The sequence below is a fragment of the Pristiophorus japonicus genome, chromosome 1 (assembly GCF_044704955.1).
Source record: "Pristiophorus japonicus isolate sPriJap1 chromosome 1, sPriJap1.hap1, whole genome shotgun sequence".
NCBI lineage: Eukaryota > Metazoa > Chordata > Chondrichthyes > Pristiophoridae > Pristiophorus > Pristiophorus japonicus.
Window position 1 is genome coordinate 54,374,022 of NC_091977.1, and position 24,009 is coordinate 54,398,030.

The 24,009-nt window shown below is 46.0% G+C and overlaps 1 protein-coding gene across 5 annotated transcripts in view; it reads right to left on the reverse strand.

Annotated features, from left to right (window-relative positions):
- The window catches only part of pde8b (phosphodiesterase 8B), a 496,872-nt gene that overhangs the window by 436,840 nt on the left and 36,023 nt on the right, over positions 1–24,009 (reverse strand). Inside the window, exon 1 of one of the 5 annotated variants that reach the window (XM_070879876.1) lies at positions 18,176–18,228. The exons of the other annotated variants lie outside the window; for them this stretch is intronic. The gene's annotated coding sequence lies outside the window, so the exon portion shown is untranslated. Of the gene's footprint in view, positions 1–18,175; positions 18,229–24,009 lie in introns of those variants that run through there. 5 annotated transcript variants of the gene reach the window in all.

A 24,009-nucleotide genomic window follows, 5' to 3' on the forward strand; every position in this document is an offset into this window, starting at 1 on the left:
TCATTAAATCGGTGTTCTGCTCCTATCCCTATAGAACAGGTATGGTAGCCTAGTGGTTATAGTACTGGATTAGCAACCCAAAAGTTCAAAGCTCAGCTTGTGAAGTTGCATTGAATAAATCTGGGGGCTAACACTTGAAAAAATGTTCAAAAAAGCATCTGGATTGGTGTCATTTATCCAGTTTGGCCTATAAATGACTATTACTACCTTGACTCAAGGGAACAATGAAAACTGGGCACTAATAATATCATTGATCACAAACCAGTTACACATTGATCGTTTTAGGAAAATGTCATGCTTTCAATAGAAAAGAAGATGAAGGTGTTGAGTCTCTGGAATGAAATCTTTGATTATATCTATGAACACTTAATTGGCTTGTCTTACATAAAGATTGAGCATCATGGTCACCGTGATTGCACCTACCTGAAGTAGTTGCCTCAGTTCTGCAAATGCCTCTCTTCTAAAACTCAGTCCCCGAAAAAAAGCCTCAAGCTGCTATTCCTGGGCTTGTAGATGTACAGTACAGTACATCTTTGGTGCCACCTGACATCCCTGGCAGCCTTTCTCTGCTCCTGCTCACAAACCTCTTTAAGTTAGGGTAGCACTGAAAGCAGTACCCATTCGATAGAACTTTCTTTAAGCAGAACTCCTTGACACTGCTATTTATTTCAGAATCCCACCAAATAAGTAGGTGTCTTAGCTTCAGCATGCATAAAAGGTTATTGCACAGGATGAAAGTTCACGGGTTTGAGGGTATTATATTAGCATGGATAGAGGATTAGCTAACTAACAGTGTCATGTATTCAACCAGCATTGTAACCCATGTATAATCTGACCTAAGTTGTACACTGTGAGAACACTGACCACTAGGTGGTGAACTTGTGGGAGACACTCCTAACCTAGACCTTCAGATATAAAAGGGGAAGCTCCACCCACTTCCTTCACTTGAGTGCTATGAAATAAAGGACAGGTCACAGACTGACATTCTCTCAAGCATGGGCCTCGTGTGAGGACGTATCAATGGCGACAAGAAACTGGGATTTAAACCACGCGAGCATGGCCACTAGCAGAACAGATGAGAGGTATTGTGTTAAGGAATGGTTGGGACAGAGATTCAACATTGTTAAAGCAGCACACAGTTCTCCGGGCAATAACAGGGGCAGTCAGGAACGATTGACTGGCAAGGAACCTTTTGTTTCAAACAGCAGCTCATGCTGGAGGTGTGGAGGCACACACTCAGCCGGAGTTTGCAGAGGTGAGCAAAATACTTGCAGAAATTGCAGAAATGAACACTGGGGGAAATCGCTGGAAGCTGAAGTTCAGCGAGTTCATGTGGAGCACGTATACAGTTCATACACCAGGACGCCACCGATAATGATGAAAGTGCTCCTCAATGGCATCCCAGTATCAATGGAGCTAGACACGGGGGCCAGCCAGTCCCTGATGGGTGTCAAACAGTTCGAAAAGTTGTGGGCGTCCAAGGCCAGGAGGCCAAAATTATCGCCGATTGATGCACAGCTACGGACTTACACAAAGCAGATCATTCCGGTGCTAGGCAGCGCCGCGGTAGTCGTGACCCACAAAGATTCGGAGAACAGACTGCCACTCTGGATTGTCCCGGGGGACGGTCCCGCACTACTGGAGAGGAGTTGGCTTGCTGTCATGAACTGGAAATGGGGCGATGTCAATGCAATTTCCTCTGTGGAGCGAGTATCATGCTCACAGATCCTGGACAAATTTGACTCATTATTTCAACCCGGCATTGGCACTTTCATGGGGGCCAAGGTAGTGATTCACATCAACCCGGACGCCAGGCCAATACACCACAAGGCCAGAGCGGTGCCGTACGTGATGCGGGAAAAGATAGAAGGCGAATTGGACCGCCTGCTGAGGGAAGGTATCATCTCGCCAGTCGAATTCAGTGACTGGGCGAGCCCGATTGTGCTGGTTCTCAAGGCGGATGGGTCGGTCAGGATATGTGGCGATTACAAGGCCACCATCAATCTGGTATCACTCCAAGACCAGTACCCGCTACCGAGAGCGGAGGACCGCTTTGCGACGCTATCCGGTGGCAAACTTTTTTCAAATTTGGACCTGACCTCAGCTTACATGACCCAGGAGCTGGTGAGTGAGTCGAAGAAGCTGACCACCATCACGACACACAAGGGGTTGTTTGAGTACAACAGATGTCCGTTCGGGATTCGCTTGGCCGCCACGATCTTCCAACGAAATATGGAAAGCCTCCCCAAGTCGATTCCAGGGACGGTGGTTTTTCAGGACGACATCCTCATCACGGGTTACGATACTGAAGAACACCTCCACAACCTGGAGGAGATGCTACGCAGATTAAACCGGGTAGGCTGCAACTGAAAAAGGCGAAGTGCGTCTTCCTAGCTCCAGAGGTAGAATTCCTGGGGATGAGGGTAGCAGCAGACGGGATCAGCCCTACTGCGTCCAAGACGGAAGCGATCTAGAGAGCACCCAGACCCCGTAACATGACGGAGCTGCGTTCATTCCTGGGCTCCTGAACTATTTTGGTAACTTTCTTCCCAAATTGAGCACGCTGCTAGAGCCGCTACACGTGCTCCGACGCAAAGGTCGCGAATGGGTCTGGGGGGACAGCCAGGAAAGGGCTTTTAATAGAGCACGCAATTTGTTATGTTCCAACAATCTGTTAACGCTATATGACCCATGTAAGAAACTTGTGTTAACGTGTGATGCGTCGTCCAATGGTGTCGGGTGTGTGTTGCAGCATGTCAATGCCAAGGGTCAGTTGCAGCCGGTAGCTTATGCCTCCAGAAGTCAGTCCCAGGCAGAAAGGGGCTACGGGATGGTAGAAAATGAGGCGCTCGCATGTGTATATGCGGTAAAGAAAATGCACCAGTGCCTGTTTGGCAGGAAATTTGAGCTGGAGACAGATCACAAACCCCTAACGCCCTTTTGGCCAACAAAAAGATCATAAATGCAAACTCATCAGCCCGCATACAGAGGTGGGCACTCACGTTAGCCGCCTATGACTACACAATTCGGCACAGACCGGGCACTGAAAACTGCGCCGATGCACTCAGCAGGCTCCCACTAGCCACCACTGAGGGGGCTACCGAGCATGGTGCTGAGATGGTCATGGCTGTTGAAGCTTTCGGAAGCGAAGGCTCACCCGTGACAGGCCGTCAGATTAAAGTCTGGACAAGTAGAGACCCGCTATTGTCTTTAGTCAAGAAATGTGTCCTGAATGGGGACTGGGCAGCCACGTACAGGGCATGCCCTGAGAAATTTAAACCATTTCACAGGCGCAAGGATGAACTCTCGATTCAGGCCGATTGCCTACTGTGGGGAAACCACGTAGTCATGCCCCAGATGGGCAGAGAGGTGTTCATCAGAGAACTCCACAATGAGCATCCGGGCAATGTCACGATGAAGGCAATTGCCAGGTCACACGTTTGGTGGCCAGGGATAGACGCAGATCTGGAACTTTGTGTTCGCAGGTGCAACACGTGTGCCCAGCTGGGCAATGAGCCCAGGGAAGCCCCCCTTAGCTCTGGCCATAGCCCGCAAAGCCTTGGTCATGCATCCATGTGGACTACGCAGGTCCTTTCATGGGAAAAATGTTTTTGGTTGTAGTATACGCCGACTCCAAATTGATCGAGTGTGACATTTTAAATTCAAGCACATCCTCTGCCACGGTAGAAAGTCTACGGGCAATGTTCGCCGCCCACGGTCTACCGGACATTTTGGTCAGCAACAATGGCCCATGCTTCACAAGCACTGAATTCCAGGACTTCATGGCAGGCAATGGAATTAACCATGTTAGAACGGCACCGTTCAAGCCGGCCTCAAATGGCCAGGCAGAACGAGCAGTGCAGATAATCAAACAGGGGATGCTCAGAATCCAAGGAGGTTCCCTACAATGCCGTTTATCATGCCTCCTGTTGCCTACAGGTCCTGACCACACTTGCTCACAGGGGTTCCACCCGCAGAGCTGCTAATGAAAAGGACGCTCAAAACCCGGTTATCCCTTATACACCCCACCATGAAAGAAATTGTTGAGAGCAAGCGCCAGTCACAATATGACTACCATGACAGGAATGCGAGGGCGCGATGTATTGATGTAAATGACCCTGTTTTGTCCTCAACTACGCTGCAGGGCCCAAATGGCTCGCAGGCACTGTGGTTGCCAAAGAGGGAAATAGGATTCCGGTAGTTAAACTTACCAATGGACAAATCTGCCGCAAACATGTGGATCAAACAAAAAGGAGGTTCAGCAACCCCATAGAAGAAGCAGAGGAAGAACACGATGTAGAGTTCACTCCACCACAGGTGACCGAACACAGGAACCAAAGGGAGGAGAGCCCAGTCACTGTGGGCAATCCGGACAGGCCTGAGGCACCGCAAACAGCAGACACTCAGGCCAGCGCCCAACAACCGGAGCCCCAACTCAGGCGCTCTACAAGGGAGCGTAAACCACCAGAGAGACTCAACCTTGATCCCAATAAGACTTTGGGGGGGGAGGTGATGTCATGTATTCAACCAGCATTGTAACCCATGTATAATCTGACCTAAGTTGTACACTGTGAGAACACTGACCACTAGGTGGTGAACTTGTGGGAGACACTCCTAACCTAGACCTTCAGATATAAAAGGGGAAGCTCCACCCACTTCCTTCACTTGAGTGCTATGAAATAAAGGACAGGTCACAGACTGACCTTCTCTCAAGCATGGGCGTCGTGTGCATTTATACTGTATAGTAAGGACGTATCAAACAGAGAACAGAGAGCCGGGATAAATGGTTCATTCTCTGGTTGGCTACCAGTAACTAGTGTGGTGCCGCAGGGATCAGTGCTGGGACCCCAACTATTTACAATCTATATTAACGACTTGGAAAAAGGGACTGAGTGTAACGTAGCCAAGTTTGCCGACGATACAAAGATGGGAGGAAAAGCAATGTGTGAGGAGAACACAAAAAATCTGCAAAAGGAAGTAGACAGGCTAAGTGAGTGGGCAAAAATTTGGCAGATAGAGTATAATGTTGGAAATTGTGAGGTCATGCACTTTGGCAGAAAAAAATCCAAGAGCAAGTTATTATTTAAATGGAGAAAGATTGTAAAGTGCCACAGTACAGCGGGACCTGGGGGTACTTGTGCATGAAACACAAAAGGATAGTATGCAGATAGAGCAAGTCATCAGGAAGGCCAATGGTATCTTGGCCTTTATTGCAAAGGAGATGGATTTTAAAAGCAGAGCAGTCTTGCTACAGCTATATAAGGTTTTGGTGAGGCCACACCTGGAATACTGCGTGCAGTTTTGGTTTCCATATTTACAAAAGGATATATTTGCTTTGGAGGCAGTTCAGAGAAGGTTCACTAGGTTGATTCTGGGGATGTGGGGATTGACTTATGAGGAAAGGTTGAGTAGGTTGGGCCTCTACTCATTGGAGTTCAGAAGAAAGAGAGGCGATCTTATCGGAACGTATAAGATTATGAGAGGGCTTGACAAGGTGGATGCAGAGAGGACGTTTCCACTGATGGGAGAGACTAGAACTAGAGGGCATGATCTTAGAATAAGGGGCCGCCCATTTAAAACAGAGATGAGGAGAAATTTCTTCTCTCAGAGGGTTGTAAATCCGTGGAATTCGCTGCCTCAGAGAGCTGAGGAAGCTGGGACATTGAATAAATTTAAGACAGAAATAGACAGTATCTTAAAGGTGATAAGGGGTTATGGGGAGCGGGCAGGGAAGTGGAGCTGAGTCCATGATCAGATCAGTCATGATCTTATTGAATGGCAGAGCAGGCTCGAGGGGCCCTATGGCTTACTCCTGTTCCTATTTCTTATGTTCTATTATGTTCTTATACCTGGACCACCGAGGGAGCGGGGGATCCGCACGATCAGCCCACTTCTCAAGGAGAGTGCCAGGCTGAGCGACCGCAGGAAGGACCCTGCAAGGAAAATGGAGCAGCACCGCGAAAAGCAAGGTACATTTTTTTCTGACTTACCTTGGCCACCTCACCTTTAATTATTGCCCCAGTAACGGCCGGCCGCCCGATCCTCGCCTCCTGCGGCTGCTGGTGTTTTCACGCGGCACAGCTGCAGGGGACGAAAGTGAATTTTGGGGCCAGGGCACAAAATATACGCCGATGATGTCACGATCTCCGGGCGCAGGAGACTGGGGCGCAAAGCCGTAGCACCACCGCTAAACACTCGCCCAATATGGCATGAGTCATTGTCAGCACCGTATCAGATCGGTAATGCGTTTGCGCAAATGCATTGAATTTTGCTCCCAATAAGTCTGAAACACAGCTATGGGGCAATATCACACTGCACCCTCAGCACTTAATTTCAACCAGATGGGAATCATGCAATGCGATGGACTCCCAACAATGCTGGCTAGTATTGTGCAATTACTGCCAAATGCTTTATGCCAAAGGTAATTCCTTGGTCTTAGTTCCGTTAATTTTTCAAATACCACAGTTCAAAATCTGACTGCTCCAATAGCTTCTCTAAGCCATCAAAGTTTCTCATGAGTCTTGTACTCAAGATCTCTGGGAGGGTTCTTGGCAGGTAACTCATGCTAGTTTAAAACGATTGAAAGCTCTCCAAGTGCACCAGTTTATAATGACTCAAACCCTAAAGGACTATGGTGCTTGAACAACTGAAGACCAATTTACACAAACTGGAGTCATTGATATTACTCTAGATAGTCTCAAGTTTACTTTCATTCTCAACATTGTTACACTGCAAAGTTCTACATTCTGCAAATGTGACTTTCACTCCAAATCTGTATTACTTTTGTTTCCAAATGTTCAAATTGATAGTTCTATTTACAGTCTTTGAAATGATTCCAGATTCCACAATACAATGCTTAATATACTAAGGACATAACTCAAAATGTCTTCTAATGTGCTCTACCAATCTCAAGCAGTTTTTAAGGTTTTCTTGCAGCCAAGTAACTTCTAAGAAAAAGTTCTAAATCGCCAGGACACTCAGCTTCCAGCTTGTTTGAGACATATGTAGGTTATGTTTTCTCTAAAATTCCAATCTTTTTAGCTGAACCATTCCACGTTTCAAGTACAAACTTGACCTGCTGCAAAAAATTTATCCCTTGAGCACTGTACTACTTAAAGCTTCAGTTGCCCATTAACATTTCAAACCCTTTAGTGGGATTCATTTTCATAAGTTTCGTTCTAGTCGGAACTACTGGAAATTGTTTAGATTTTTTTTAAACCACTAAACCTATCTCTTAATTGGTACTCATCCTGCATGAGCCAATGGTCAAACACCTCCATATACTGCAAATATGGCCTGTGAATTATGTAGATTTTATTTTTCCCTATCGGTAACGTGTACAGGCAATACCAAATGATAAATAGTTGTCATCTAATAAATGTGCCATATGGAATTTTGCCCACAAATGTGAGGTAATAACCATATTGCTTTCACCAATAGTTGAGAAAAACAAAAATCAAACAGTGTTCTCTCCCACAACATCAAAGAGTGCATGTGTCACCATAGTAGCTCGTTCTTACTGTTCCAGTTCCAAATACCTAAATAAACAAGTCCCCTCTGTCCTTCACACCAACCCCAATGATTTGATAATATAGGTTAACTCTCTCCATACTCCGCTTCCTCCGCACAGCTTACCGAACAAGTACTAATTGTTGTATTTGCTCACCAAAAACACTGATCTGTTAAAATAGGGTAATTCACTAGATTGATTCCTGGGATGTAAGGGTTATCCTATGAGGAGAGATTGAGTAGATTGGGCCTACACTCTCTGCAGTTTAGAAAAATTAGAGGTAATCTCATTGAAACATATAAGATTCTGAGGGGGGGTTGACAGGGTAGATGCTGGGAGGTTGCTTCCCCTGGCTGTACAGTCTAGAACTGGGGGGCATAGTCTCGGGATAAGGGGTTGGCCATTTAAGACTGAGATGAGCAGGAATTTCTTCACTCAGAGGGTTGCAAATCTTTGAAATTCTCTACCTCAAAGGGCTGTGTATGCTGAATTGTTGGGCCTACTCCTGCTCGTAAAATTTATGTTCTTATGTTAATTCTCAGCACACCCAGCTCTCCTTTCTGTTCTTCATACTAAGCTCACTGAACCAACACCAAATCAAGTAATATATTTTGAACTGCTCTATAAACTGATGTCTGCATAAACAGCCCATACTGTTCCACAACTACCCAACAATTGATGAGGTCATGAATGCAAAGTATTAACTGCCACTATGCGCTCTATGCATGTGAATTAAGGATCAAGTAAAAAAGGAACAAAAACAAAAGGGAAAAAAAGGAAAGTTAAACAGGAAAAATAAATTACTTCAAATCGAATTCACAGGCTTATATTTCACTGGGATAATCCAACTGTACTGTGAGCACTGCAGATACCAGGCCCATTTTTAGACCCATCAGATTTCCCAGCATTGTTCGCACCAAATGTTGGAAGAGCCCGCCATGAGTGGGCACATTTAAATGAAGCAATAATAGTGACATCATGTGTCATCTTTCCCATCACTGCTCCTCAGTAACACTGGACCTAGTTTACACCTGTATGCAACAGGCAGCCAGACGGCCCCTTGAGCCTGCTCCACCATCCAATAAGATCATGGCTGATCTTTAACCTCAACTCCACTTTCCCACCAATCCCTACATCCCTCTATTCCCCTTCAGTCCAAACATCTACCTATCTTAGCCTTGAATATACTCAATAATTCAACATTCACAGCCCTTTGGAGTAGAGAATTTCAATGATTCACAACCCTATTGCCAGGTACAATTATTTTAAAGGAAAACATAACCTGACACCACAATTCAAGGAACAATTTAGATTTATTACCAATTTGATGATTTCAGGAAAAATTTACTACTGTTTGCATGGATTGATAAAAAGAAAATGAAAGAGTTTCAAAGTAAATTGAGAATCTATACTAAAATAGAAATTCTTAATTTACTTTGAATTTTTTTCACTTACTGTTTTTGGTTCTGGAGCATATTCTAAATCTACATTAATACGTTAATGGCCTCCCACATTGTACCCTACGTAAACTTGAGGTCATCCAAAACTCGGCTGCCCGTTTCTTAACTCGCATCAAGTCCCATTCACCCATCACCCGCTGTGCTCGCTGACCTACATTGGCTCCCGGTTAAGCAACGTCTCGAATTCAAAATTCTCATCCTTCTTTTCAAATCCCTCCATGGCCTCAACCCTCCCTATCTCAATAATCGCTCAGCCATTGGTGGCCATGCCTTCTGCTGCCTAGGCCCTAGGCTCTGGAATACCCTGCCTAAACCTCTCCACCTTTCTTTCCTCTTTTAAGATGCTCTTTAAAACCTACCTCTTTGAACAAGCTGCTCTAATTTCGCCTATATGGCTCGGTGTCAACATTTTTGTCATAATACACCTGAGGCACCTTGGGACTTTTCATGATGTTAAAGGCACTACATAAATATAAGCTGTTGTTGTTGTGATGGAAATCGAGAAAAAGTTTAAATGTTACAGTAGGCACTTTAGTGGAGAGAGCAACGCTCAACCTATGGGATGGAAATTCGGTCTTCTGCCACCCTTCTTAGCAACCCGGAGGGGCGGCAAAGGCGGAGGAAAGCACTTGCGCCCGGGCGGCCAGCTTTCAGTGCCCCGCTGGGACATTCGGGCGGTAATGTTCCGTGCCCTGTCGATACCGGTATTGACGGGACACAGAGCATTACCGCCTGGAAGTGGCGAGCCAGACTGCAACGCCCATGGTTGTGACACCAGCTCGATTTTTGGTTGCTGCCCGACTCTTAGCGCTCCGTAGAGCCCCCTGGTGGAAACGCCAGTAAACGCTGGCGTTCCAAGCTGTAGCGGCCATAGTGAGGTCCGTAATGCCGATCTCAGGCAAGTGTGATTGTTTTTTTGAGGGTTTTTTTGCAATTTATTTTGTGGTGGTGTCAGCTATGTATTGGGAATGTTTTTGTTGGAGGTTATTTCAGGGTTTTTTCTACCCTCCACCCCTCCGCCCCCCCCCCCAGGCCTCTGTTAAGGTGCTCCGAGGCTAGCTGTTTAGCTCGGGATTTTCCCTTGCTCAGCCGACTTAGCGCCCTTACATTGGTGTGCAACGCCTCCCTTAGCGGGGCTGCTCCAAACTCCGGGACCAGCTGATGAATTTTGCAGCGGCAGACGCAAACCATTTGCCGGCTCAAAATTTACAGCTCCACCCGGGACACCGCCCCAACTGAGACGCGACCGAATTTCTCCCCATGACGTTCATTGGGGAAATTTGTACTTGCACCATGATAGTTGGGGATGCGGCCTAGCTCTTCCTGCTGCTGCAGGTGTTGGGAATCCTACAGCAGCAGCCATTTTCACCAACCCCCTCCCAATAGCGAGCACCCGAGCACAGGCAGCGATCCCACAAGAGCTCATCTCAAATATTTAAATATGTGAGGGTCAGCACTGACATCATCAGACAAGAGAAACTTCCTGACAAGAAAAACCTGGTCAATTTCTTTTTCTTCCATAATTTTTTTTTTAGATCAGTTTTTAAATGTAAATTTTGTGCTCATCAAGATGAAGGGTATTCATGCTGGGAAATTGATTACTTTCACATTTCCATATATGATGAGGGAGAAGGTCGAAATCGAACTGGACAGACTCCAGCGTGAAGGGATCATATCACCAGTTGAATTTAATGAATGTGCCATCCCCATTGTTCCTGTGCTGAAAAGTCAGAACAGTCAGAATCTGTGGAGACTACAAGGCTACGATCAACAGGGTTCCAAAAAGGATCAGTACCCGTTACCAAAGGCTGATGACTTGTTTGCAATGCTAGCCGGGGGGAAGTCATTCACCAAACTGGACTTGACGTCGGCCTACATGAGACAGGAGCTGGCCGAGATGTCAAAGAGACTTACGTGCATTAACACACATAAAGGACTGTTTATTTATCACAGATGCCCTTTTGGAATTCACTCAGCTGTAGCAATATTTCAGAAGAACATGGATAGTCTACTGAAGTCCGTTCCTAGAACCGTCGTGTTCCAAGATAACATCCTGATCACAGGTTGTGACTCCGAGGAACATCTGAACAACCTGGAAGAGGTTTTACATCATCTGGCCAAAGTGGGACTCAGACTGAAATGCTCGAAGTGCATCTTCATGGCACCAGAGGTCGAATTCCTGGGGAGGAAAATTGCTGCTGACAGCATCAGGCCCACGGACTCGAAAACCAAGGCCATCAAGAATGCACCCACGGAGCTGCGTTCGTTCCTGGGTCGACTCAACTACTTACATCACTTCCTACTTAAATTGAGCATCTTATTAGAACCACTGCACATGCTGCTAAGAAAAGGTGACAACTGGGTGTGGGGTGCATCTTAAGACAGAGCTTTTGAGAAAGCCACTAATCTGCTTTGCTCTAACAAGCTGTTGGTACATTATGACCCATGTAAACATTTAGTATTGGCCTGTGATGCATTCGTCATATGGAATTGGTTGCATACTCCAACAAGCTAATGAGTTGGGTAAACTTCAACCAGTCGCGTATGCTTCAAAAAGTTTGTCTAAAGCGGAAAGAGCCTAGAGAAAGAAGCACTAGCCTGCCTGGGGTTAAAAAGATGCATCAGTACCTGTTTGGTCTTCGGTTTGAACTGGAGACAGATCACAAGCCCTTTTATCTGAATGGTGGCAGATTAGGAAATGGGGAGGTGCAACGAGACCTGGGTGTCATAGTACATCAGTCATTGAAAGTTGGCATGCAGGTACAGCAGGCAGTGAAGAAGGCAAATGGCATGTTGGCCTTCATAGCTAGTGGATTTGAGTATAGGAGCAGGGAGGTCTTAATGCAGTTGTACAGGGCCTTGGTGAGGCCTTACCTGGAATATTGTGTTCAGTTTTGGCCTCCTAATGTGAGGAAGGACATTCTTGCTATTGAGGGAGTGCAGCGAAGGTTCACCAGACTGATTCCCGGGATGACGGGACTGACATATGAGGAAGGACTGGATCGACTGGGCCTTTATTCACTAGAGTTTAGAAGAATGAGAGGCGATATCATAGAAAATTCTGATGGGACTGGACAAGTTAGATACAGGAAGAATATTTCCGATGTTGGGGAAGTCCAAAACCAGGGGTCACAGTCTAAAGATAAGGGGTAAGCCATTTAGGACTGAGATGAGGAGAAACTTCTTCACTCAGCGAGTTGTTAACTTCTGGAATTCTCTATCGCAGAGAGTTGTCGATGCCAGTTCGTTAGATATATTCAAGAGGGAGTTAGATATGGCCCTTATGGTTAAAGGGATCAAGGGGTATGGAGAGAAAGCAGGAAAGGGGTACTGAGGTGAATGATTAGCCATGACCTTATTGAATGGTGGTGCAGGCTCGAAGGGCCGAATGGCCTACTCCTGCACTTATTTGCTATGTTTCTAAGCTGCTCATTTCACTGTTCTCTGTAAACAAAGGTATCAATACCAATGCTTCATCCTGCATCCAGAGGTGGGCGCTGACATTATCCGCTTATGATTATGTCATTCGCCATGGACCCGGCACCAAGAATTGTGCCAATGCTTTGAGCCGGTTGCCGTTGCCCACACCAGAGGTGGAAACGCCACAACCGGCGGACCTATTGTTAGTTATGGATGCTTTTGAGAGTGAAGGAAACCCTGTCACGGCTCAACAAGTTAAGAACTGGACCAGCCAGGATCCAATTTTATCGGTGGTGAAGAGTTGCATCCTCAAAGCTGATTGGTCTACCATACCCAAGCAAATGTGTGAGGAGACCAAACCTTACATTCGTTGCAAAGATGAACTGTCTATTCAGTCGGATTGTATACTGTGGGGCAATTGTGTTGTTATGCCGAAGAAAGGGAGAGAGAAATTTGTACGTGAGCTACATAGCACACATCCTGGCATTGTAATAATGAAAGCCATCGCCAGGTCTCATGTATGATGGCCGGGAATTGACTCTGAGCTGGAATCATGTGTGCATCAGTGCAATGCTTGCATGCAGCTCAGCAAAGCACCAGCGGAATCGCCGCTGAGTCTGTGGTCATGGCCGTCCAAACCATGGTCCAGGATCCACATAGGCTTTGCAGGACACTTCCTGGGAAAGATGTTTTTAGTTGTGGTGGATGCATATTCGAAGTGGATAGAGTGTATAATCATGTCATCCAGCACATCCACAGCTACCATTGAGAATCTCAGTGTCGTGTTCGCGACGCATGGTCTGCCTGACATCGTTGTTAACAACAACGGATCGTTCATGAAACTCAATGGTATCAAACATGTAAGGTCAGCATCGTTCAAACCTGCATCCAATGGCAAGCAGAACGTGCTGTCCAAATCATAAAGCAGCGTATGAAGCGAGTAACCCAAGGGTCACTGCAGACCCACCTGTCATGCATACTGCTTAGTTACAGGACAAGAGGCGGGAGAGGCAGGAGTTCGGGAGGCGAGCGGCCTACAAGAGGCCCGTCAATGAGCAGCGGGAGTTCGTGAGAGGCGGGAGTTCGGGAGGCGAGCGGCCTACAAGAGGCCCGTCAGTGAGCAGCGGGAGTTCGTGAGAGGCGGGAGTTCGGGAGGGGAGCGGCCTACAAGAGGCCCGTCAATGAGCAGTGGGAGTTCGTGAGAGGTGGGAGTTCGGGAGGTGAGCGGCCTACAAGAGGCCCGTCAGTGAGCAGCGGGAGTTCGTGAGAGGCAGGAGTTCGGGAGGCAAGCGGCCTACAAGAGGCTAGTCGGTGCAGCTGCAGCAGGGTGTGAAGGCAAAAAAGAAGTAGAAAGAAATCGAAAGGTAACGTCACAGCCAAGGGGGCAAGTGATTGGCTGGTGATTGGTAAATAGTTTTTCTTTTTCTCTTCCATATCAGTAAGTAAACTTTTAGCCTTGTTGTTGCCAAATTAAGTTAATCTAGGGGTTAAGTCATGGCAGGACAGCTCGGACACGTGTTATGCTCCTCCTGTACCATGTGGGAAGTCAGGGACGCTTCCGGTGTCCCTGATGACTACGTGTGCAGCAAGTATATCCGGCTGCAGCTCCTGACGGACCGCATTGCGGTGCTGGAGCTGCGGGTGGATTCACTCTGGAGCATGCACGATGCTGAGAATGATGTGAATAGCACGTTTAGTGAGCTGGTCTTTTCGCAGGAAAAGGGTACACAGCCAGATAGTAAATGGATGACCAACAGGAAGAGCAGTGCAAGGAAGGTAGTGCAGAGGCCCCCTGCGGTCATCCCCCTGCAAAACAGATACACCGCTTTGGGTACTTTTGAGGGGGATGACTCACCAGGGGAGGGCAGCAGCAGCCAAGTTCATGGCACCGTGGGAGGCTCTGCTGCACAGGAGGGCAGGAAAAAGAGTGGGAGAGCTATAGTGATATTGTAAGGGGAATAGATAGATGTTTCTGCGGCCGCAACCAAGACTCCAGGATGGTATGTTGATTCCCTAGTGCAAGGGTCAAGGATGCCTCGGAGCGGGTGCAGGGCATTCTGAAAAGGGAGGGTGAACAGCCAGTTGTCGAGGTGCATATAGGTATCAACGATATAGGTAAAAAACGGGATGTGGTCCTACAAGACGAATTTAGGGAGCTAGGAGCTAAATTAAAAAGTAGGACCTCAAAAGTAGTAATCTCAGGATTGCAACCAGTGCCACGTGCTAGTCAGAGTAGGAATCGCAGGATAGCTCAGATGAATACTTGGCTTGAGAAGTGGTCCAGCAGGGAGGGATTCAAATTTCTGGGACACTGGAACCAGTTCTGGGGGAGGTGGGACCAGTACAAACCGGACGATCTGCACCTGGGCAGGACTGGAACCAATGTCCCAGGGGGAGTGTTTGCTAATGCTGTTGGGGAGGAGTTAAACTAATGGCAGGGGGATGGGAACCTATGCAGGGAGACAGAGGGAAGTAGAATGGGGGCAGAAGCAAAAGATAGAAAGAAGAAAAGTAAAAGTGGAGGGCAGAGAAACCTAAGGCAAAAAGCAAAAAGGGCCACATTACTGCAAAATTCTAAAGGAGCAAAGTGTGTTAGAAAGACAAGCCTGAAGGCTCTGTGCCTCAATGCGAGGAGTATTCGGAATAAGGTTGACGAATTAACTGCACAGAAAGCAGTTAATGGGTATGATGTAATTGGCATCACGGAGACATGGCTCCAGGGTGACCAAGGCTGGGAACTCAACATCCCGGAATATTCAACATTTAGGAAGGATAGACAGAAAGGAAAAGGAGGCGGGGTGCCATTGCTGGTTAAAGAAGAAATTAATGCAACAGTAAGAAAGGACATTAGCTTGGATGATATGGAATCGGTATGTGTGGAGCTACGAAATACCAAGGGGCAGAAAACGCTAGTGGGTGTTGTGTACAGACCAACAAGCAGTAGTAGATGGGGACAGCATCAAACAAGAAATAAGGGATGCATGCAATAAAGGTACAGAAATTATCATGGGTGACTTTCATCTACATATTGATTGGGCTAACCAAACTGGTAGCAATGCGGTGGAGGAGGATTTCCTGGAGTGTATTAGGGATGGTTTTCCAGACCAATATGTCGAGGAACCAACCAGGGAGCTGGCCATCCTAGACTGGGTGATGTGTAATGAGAAAGGACTAATTAGCAATCTTGTTGTGTGAGACCCCTTGGGAAAAGTGACCATAACATGGTCGAATTATTTTTTAGGATGGAAAGTGACACAGTTAATTCAGAAACTAGGGTCCTGAACTTAAGGAAAGGTAACTTCGATGGTTTGAGACGTGAATTGGCTAGAGAAGACTGGCAAATGATACTTAAAGGGTTGACGGTGGATAGGCAATGGCAAACATTTAAAGATCACATGGATGAACTTCAGCAATTGTACATCCCTGTCTGGAGTAAAAATAAAACGGGGAAGGTGGTTCAACCGCGGCTAACAAGGGAAATTAAGGATAGTGTTAAATCCAAGGGAGAAGCAGAAAATTGGCCAGAAAAAGCAGCAAACCTGAGGACTGGGAGAAATTTAGAATTCAGCAGAGGAGGACAAAGGGTTTAATTAAGAGGGGGAAAATAGAGTACGAGAAGAAGCTTGCCAGGAACATAAAAACTGACTGCAAAACCTTTTATAGATATGTGAAGAGAAAAAGATTAGTGAAGACAAACGTAGGTCCGTTGCAGTCGGATTCAGGTGAATTTATAATGGGGAACAAAGAAATCGCAGACCAATTGAACAAATACTTTGGTTCTGTCTTCACGAAGAAAGACACAAATAACCTTCCGAAAGTACTAGGGAACCGAGGGTCTAGTGAGAAGGAGGAACTGAAGGATATCCTTATTAGGCGGGAAATTGTGTTAGGGAAATTGATGGGATTGAAGGCCGATAAATCTCCAGGGCCTCATAGTCTGCATCCCAGAGTACTTAACGAAGTGGCCCTAGAAATAGTGGATGCATTGGTGATCATTTTCCAACACTCTTAAACAAAGGGGACTACAGTGGGATGAGGGCAGAGTTGGCTAAAGTAGACTGGAAACACAGACTAAACGTTGGCACAATTGAGGAATGGTGGAGGACTTTTAAGGAGCTCTTTCATAGTGCTCAACAAAAATATATTCCAGTGAAAAAGAAGAGTGATAAGAGAAGGGATAACCAGCCGTGGATAACCAAGGAAATAAAGGAGAGTATCAAATTAAAAACCATTGCGTATAAGGTGGCCAAGGTTAGTGGGAAACTAGCAGATTGGGAAAATTTTAAATGACAGAAAAGAATGACTAAGAAAGCAATAAAGAAAGGAAAGATAGATTACGAAAGTAAACTTGCACAAAACATAAAAACAGATAGTAAAAGCTTTTACCGATATATAAAACGGAAAAGAGTGACTAAAGTAAATGTTGGCCCTTTAGAAGATGAGAAGGGGGATTTAATAATGGGAAATGTGGAAATGGCTGAGACCTTAAACAATTATTTTGCTTTGGTCTTCACAGTGGAAGACACAAAAACCATGCCAAAAATTGCTGGTCACGGGAATGTGGGAAGGGAGGACCTGAAGATAATCACTATCACTAGGGGGGTAGTGCTGGACAAGCTAATGGGACTCAAGGTAGACAAGTCATAAGAACATAAGAACATAAGAATTAGGAACATGAGTAGGCCATCTAGCCCCTCGAGCCTGCTCCGCCATTCAACAAGATCATGGCTGATCTGGCCATGGACTCAGTTCCACTTACCCGCCCGCTCCCCATAACCCTTAATTCCCTTATTGGTTAAAAATTTATCTATCTGTGATTTGAATACATTCAATCAGCTAGCCTCAACTGCTTCCCTGGGGAGAGAATTCCACAGATTCACAACCCTCTGGGAGAAGAAATTCTTTCTCAACTCGGTTTTAAATTGGCTCCCATGTATTTTGAGGCTGTGCCCCCTAGTTCTAGTCTCCCCGACCAGTGGAAACAACCTCTCTGCCTCGATCTTGTCTATCTCTTTCATTATTTTAAATGTTTCTATAAAATCACCCCTCATCCTTCTGAACTCCAACGAGTAAAGACCCAGTCTACTCAATCTATCATCATAAGGTAACCCCCTCATCTCCGGAATCAGCCGAGTGAATCGTCTCTGTACCCCCTCCAAAGCTAGTATATCCTTCCTTAAGTAAGGTGACCAAAACTGCACGCAGTACTCCAGGTGCGGCCTCACCAATACCCTGTACAGTTGCAGCAGGACCTCCCTGCTTTTGTACTCCATCCCTCTTGCAATGAAGGCCAGCATACCATTCGCCTTCCTGATTACCTGCTGTACCTGCAAACTAACTTTTTGGGATTCATGCACAAGGACCCCAGGTCCCTCTGCACTGCAGCATGTTCTAATTTCTCCCCATTCAAATAATATTCCCTTTTACTGTTTTTTTTTCCAAGGTGGATGACCTCACATTTTCCAACATTGTATTCCATCTGCCAAACCTTAGCCCATTCGCTGAACCTATCTAAATCTCTTTGCAGCCTCTCTGTGTCCTCTACACAACCCGCTTCCCCACTAATCTTTGTGTCATCTGCAAATTTTGTTACACTACACTCTGTCCCCTCCTCCAGGTCATCTATGTATATTGTAAACAGTTGTGGTCCCAGCACTAATCCCTGTGGCACACCACTAACAACCAATTTCCAACCTGAAAAGGACCCATTTGTCCCAACTCTCTGCTTTCTGTTAGCCAGCCAATTCTCTATCCATGCTGATGCATTTCCGCTGACTCCGCGTACCTTTATCTTCTGCAGTAACCTTTTGTGTAACCAAGTCCCCTGGTCCTGATGAAATGCATCCTAGGGTATTAAAAGAGATGGCGGAAGTTATAGCAAATGCATTCGTTATAATCTACCAAAATTCTCTGGACTCTGGGGAGGTACCAGCGGATTGGAAAGCAGCTAATGGAACGCCTCTGTTTAAAAAAGGGGGCAGACAAAAGGCAGGTAACTATAGGCCAGATAGTTTAACATCTGTAGTGGGAAAAATGCTTGAAGCTATCATTAAGGAAGAAATAGCGGGACATCTAGATAGGAATAGTGCAATCAAGCATACGCAACATGGATTCATGAAGGGGAAATCATGTTTAACTAATTTACTGGAATTCTTTGAGGATATAACGAGCATGGTGGATAGAGGTGTAGCGATGGATGTGGTGTATTTAGATTTCCAAAAGGCATTCGATAAGGTGCTACACAAAAGGTTACTGCAGAAGATAGAGGTACGCGGAGTCAGAGGAAATGTATTAGCGTAGATAGAGAATTGGCTAGCTAACAGAAAGCAGAGAGTCGGGATAAATGGGTCCTTTTCGGGTTGGAAATCGATGGTTAGTGGTGTGCCACAGGGATCGGTGCTGGGATCACAACTGTTTACAATATACATAGATGACCTGGAAGAGGGGACAGAGTATAGTGTAACAAAATTTGCAGATGACACAAAGATTGGTAGGAAAGCGGGTTGTGTAGAGGACACAGAGAGGCTGCAAAGAGATTTAGATAGGTTAAGCGAATGGGCTAAGGTTTGGCAGATGGAATACAATGTCGGAAAATGTGAGGTCATCCACCTTGGAAAAAAAAACAGTAAAAGGGAATATTATTTGAATGGGGAGAAATTACAACAGGCTGCGGTGCAGAGGGACCTGGGGGTCCTTGTGCATGAATCCCAAAAAGTTAGTTTGCAGGTGCAGCAGGTAATCAGGAAGGCGAATGGAATGTTGGCCTTTATTGCGAGAGGGATGGAGTACAAAAGCAGGGAGGTCCTGCTGCAAATGTATAGGGTATTGGTGAGGCCGCACCTGGAGTACTGCGTGCAGTTTTGGTCACCTTTCTTAAGGAAGGATATTCTAGCTTTGGAGGGGGTACAGAGATGATTCACTAGGCTGATTCCAGAGATGAGGGGGTTACCTTATGATGATAGATTGACTATACTGGGTCTTTACTCGTTGGAGTTCAGAAGGATGAGGGGTGATCTTATAGAAACATTTAAAATAATGAAAGGGATAGACAAGATAGAGGCAGAGAGGTTGTTTCCACTGGTCGGGGAGACTAGAACTAGGGGGCACAGCCTCAAAATACGGGGGAGCCAATTTAAAACCGAGTTGAGAAGGAATTTCTTCTCTCAGAGGGTTGTGAATCTGTGGAATTCTCTGCCCAGGGAAGCAGTTGAGGCTAGCTGATTGAGTGTATTCAAATCACAGATAGATAGATTTTGAACCAATAAGGGAATTAAGGGTTACGGGGAGCGGGCGTGTAAGTGGAGTTGAGTCCACGGCCAGATCAGCCATGATCTTGTTGAATGGCAGAGCAGGCTCGAGGGGCTAGATGGCCTACTCCTGTTCCTAATTCTTATGTTCTTATGTTCTATTGACTCGGGATCAGTTCCTATGGACTGGAGGGTGGCTATTGTAACACTCTTTTTAAAAGGGGAGGGAGAGAGAAAGCGGGTATTTATAGACCGGTTAGCCTGACATCAGTGGTGGGGAAAATGTTGGAATCAATTATTAAGGATGAAATAGCAACGCATTTGGAAAGCAGTGACAGGATCGGTCCAAGTCAACACGGATTTATGAAGGGGAAATCATGCTTGACAAATCTGGAATTTTTTGAGGATGTAACTAGTAGAGTGGACAAGGGAGAACCGGTGGATGTCGTGTATTTGAACTTTCAAAAGCCTTTTGACAAGGTCCCACATCAGAGATTGGTGTGCAAAATCAAAGCACATTGTATTGGGGGTAATGTGGATAGAGAACTCGTTGTCAGACAGGAAGCAGAGAGTCGGGATAAACGGGTCCTTTTCAGAATGGCAGGCAGTGACTAGTGGAGTGCCGCAGGGCTCAGTGCTGGGACCCCAGTTCTTTACAATATACATCAATGATTTGAATGAAAGAATTGAATGTAATATCTCCAAGTTTGCAGATGACACTAAACTGGGTGGCGGTGTGAGCTGTGAGGGGTCGCTAAGAGGCTGCAGGGTGACTTAGACAGATTAGGTGAGTGGGCAAATGCAGGGCAGATGCAGTATAATGTGGATAAATGTGAGGTTATCCACTTTGGGGGCAAAAACGCGAAGACAGAATATTATCTGAATGGTGGCAGATTAGGAAAAGGGGAGATGCAACGAGACCTGGGTGTCATGGTTCATCAGTCATTGAAAGTTGGCATACAGGTGCAGCAGGCGGTAAAGAAGGCAAATGGTATGTCGGCCTTCATAGCTAGGGGATTTGAGTATAGGAGCAGGGAGGTCTTACTGCAGTTGTACAGGGTCTTGGTGAGGCCTCACCTGGAATATTTTGTTCAATTTTGGTCTCCTAATCTGAGGAAGGACTTTCTTGCTATTGAGGGAGTGCAGCGAAGGTTCACCAGACTGATTCCCAGGATGGCTGGACTGACATCTGAGGAGAGACGGATCAACTTGGCCTTTATATATTGGAGTTTAGAAGGATGAGAGGGGATCTCAAAGAAACATACAAGGTTCTGACGGGACGGGACAGGTTAGATGCGGGTAGATTGTTCCGATGTTGGGGAAGTCCAGAACCAGGGGACACAGTCTTAGGATAAGTGGTAGGCCATTTAGGACTGAGATGAGGAGAAACTTCTTCACTCAGAGAGTTGTTAACCTGTGGAATTCATTGTCGCAGAGCGTTATTGATGCCAGTTCATTGGATATATTCAAGAGGGAGTTAGATATGGCCCTTACAGCTGAAGGGATCAAGGGGTATGGAGAGAAAGCAGGAAAGGGGTACTGAGGGAATGATCAGCCAAGATCTTATCGAATGGTGGTGCAGGCTCGAAGTGCCGAATGGCCTACTCCTGCACCTATTTTCTCTGTTTCGATGTAAGACCACACACACTTACTGGGGTGTCTCTTGTACACCCTGACCTATGTTGAATATAGAAGACAAAGTCAGCATGGAAATCACAATCGCACAGCTGTGTCACGTGATATCTCTGTAAATGATCCTGTATATGTTCTGAATTATCGTCAAGGTCCCAAGTGGATTGCCAAGGAGGGCAACAGAGTATTTAGTGTCAAGCTCAAAAATGGGCAAACATGCAGGAAACATATGAATCAGACAAAGCTGCGGCACACAGACGAACCGGAACAGTCAGAGGAGAGACAATCGGCAACCAACCAACCTACCCCCAGTTATCAGAGGACTCAGTGGTCATCAGTGAATCAGGACTTTCAATCACTGACATGTTCAATGAAAATAGACTTTAAATCCCTGACATGGCCATTGCCACTCCCACCAGGTCAGCCACCCAGCCACCAGTCACAATCGACTCTGAACACTCACCCAAGGCTGGAGTTGAACTGAGACGGTCAACCCGGGAGCATAAAACACCGGACCGACTCAATTTATAAAAGACTGTGGTAATATCTCAGAGGTGGGGTGTTGTCATGTATGTACTTTTGGGATCACTAGCCACTAGATGGCGTCACTGTTGGAGGCCATTGGGCTGCACGCACATGTGTGCAGCCCAAGTATAAAAGGCAAGCCATTTTGTATATTAGATATTAGTCACTTTGGGCCTTAATAAAGCAGAGCCAAGCTCATACCTCTTGGAGTTAAACAGTATTCAGTCTAACAGTTATTACATACACAACAAAACATTAAAAGGATTTAAAAGGACTATTCAGCTCATCAAGCCTCCCTTTTCCCACAAGCCTTGTACAGTTGACTTAACCATGGAATCTACCCCACTTAGTGTCCTCAGGAAGAGTTTTGCATCATTTCTCCCTGACTCATAAAGATAACTGAGTAGAACTCCAGAATGCCTATTTATTCCTTAAACCTTAATTAATCAACGTGGCCGTCTGTTTTCCACCTACATTCCCATGGTCCAATTACCACAGGAACCTTTGTTAAACATGGGTTCTCTAAATAACTTTGGCTACACTTGTCACTGTAACCTTTAATCCTGTTCCTAACCATATTGTATACAGCTTCCTTGAAGGCGTGGCCTAGTGGTCATGGTACAAGACTAGTAATTCAGACAACTGATCATCAATTCAAATCCCACCATGGCAAATTGTATAACTACTTAAAAAAAAAAATCTGGTCATTTGCGGCTGGTCCCACAAAAATGTAAATGAGTGCTGGATTGATGTAAAAATCCAACTGGATCATTAATGTCCTTCAGGAAGAGACCTACCACCCCTACCTTGTCTGCTCTGCATGTGACTCCAATTCCATACTATATCGTTGATTCTTAATGCCCTCAGGATAACTAGAGATGGGCAAAAAATACTGTGTTACCCACAGTCCAAACATATAATACTCTGCAGGAGGCATTTCTTTTCATCTCTGGCCTTGCTGCAGGCTTGTTAATTTTGTATTCATATCCTCTAGTTCCATGTTTACAATTCAAGTTAGCAGTTCTAAAGACCTGGGATATTTCTTCTCACAATTTTCACTTCTCCAGTGAAAACACTGTTGTGCTCTGGTTTCTCTTCATAACTTAAGAGTTTGAAGCCCCAAGATTAACCTTCTCACACTTCCCCAAACACTATTTAATGCATCAATGTCCTTCTAAAGGTAGTGTTAAGTATGGAAGAACTCCACAAGACTGAGTACTGTGAGCTAAAACTGATGTGACCTTAGTCTCTTTAGGCCCAAGTTTCGGCCTCAGTTGCTCCTGATTTTTTGGAGCAACTGGTGTAGAATGGAGTATCTTAGAAATTCAAATTCTCAGCATTTAGTTTGCTCCAGTTCGAGTCAGTTAGAACAGTTTCACTTAGGAACAGAATTTTTTTTCTAAAGGGGGCGTGTCCGGCCACTTACGCCTGCCTTCAAAGTTTCAGCAGTGAAAACTTACTCCAAACTAACTTAAAATGGAGTAAGTGAAGATTTTTGTACGCTTGAAAAAACCTTGTCTACACTTTAAAAAATCAGGCGTAGGTTACAAATCAGGCGTAGGAATGGGGGGGGGCGCGGTTTAAAGGGAAGTTTACAAACATTAAACACTTCAGTTTTATAAATAAAGAGCCATCATCAATAATAAATGATAAAAACATCAATAAATCAACCAATAAATCAATCAAAAAAATTAATAAGAAATAATTTTTTTTTTAAATCAATAAATAAAACATTTTCTACTTACCGACTGCAGCACCGGGAGCCCTCCAACAGCGTGCTGGGATGCCCCCCCCCCCCCCCCCCCCCCGCCCCCCCAGTGTGTCTCTGTCAGTGTCTCTATCTCTCTGTCTGTCTGTGTGTGTGTCTCTCATTCTCTGTCTGTCAGTGTCTGTGTTTCTGACAGCGAGAGGAGGGGGAGGAGTGGGGTAGAGGGAGAGGGGGGGGCAGGGGGAGGGGAGGGAGGGAGGCAGAGGGGGAGAGAGGGAAGGGGGAGGGATGGGGGAGAAGGGGAGGGAAGGGGGAGGGGGGGAGGGAAGGGGGAGGGGGGGAGAAGGAGGGGGGAGAGAAGGGGGTGGAGAGATGGGGGGGGACAGAAGGGGAAGGGAGGTAGGAGGAGAAGGGGAGGGGGGAGGAGGAGGAGGAGGGGAGGGGGGTGGAGGAGGAGAAGGGGAAGGGGGGAGGAGGAGAAGGGGAAGGGGGGGAGGAGGAGCAGGG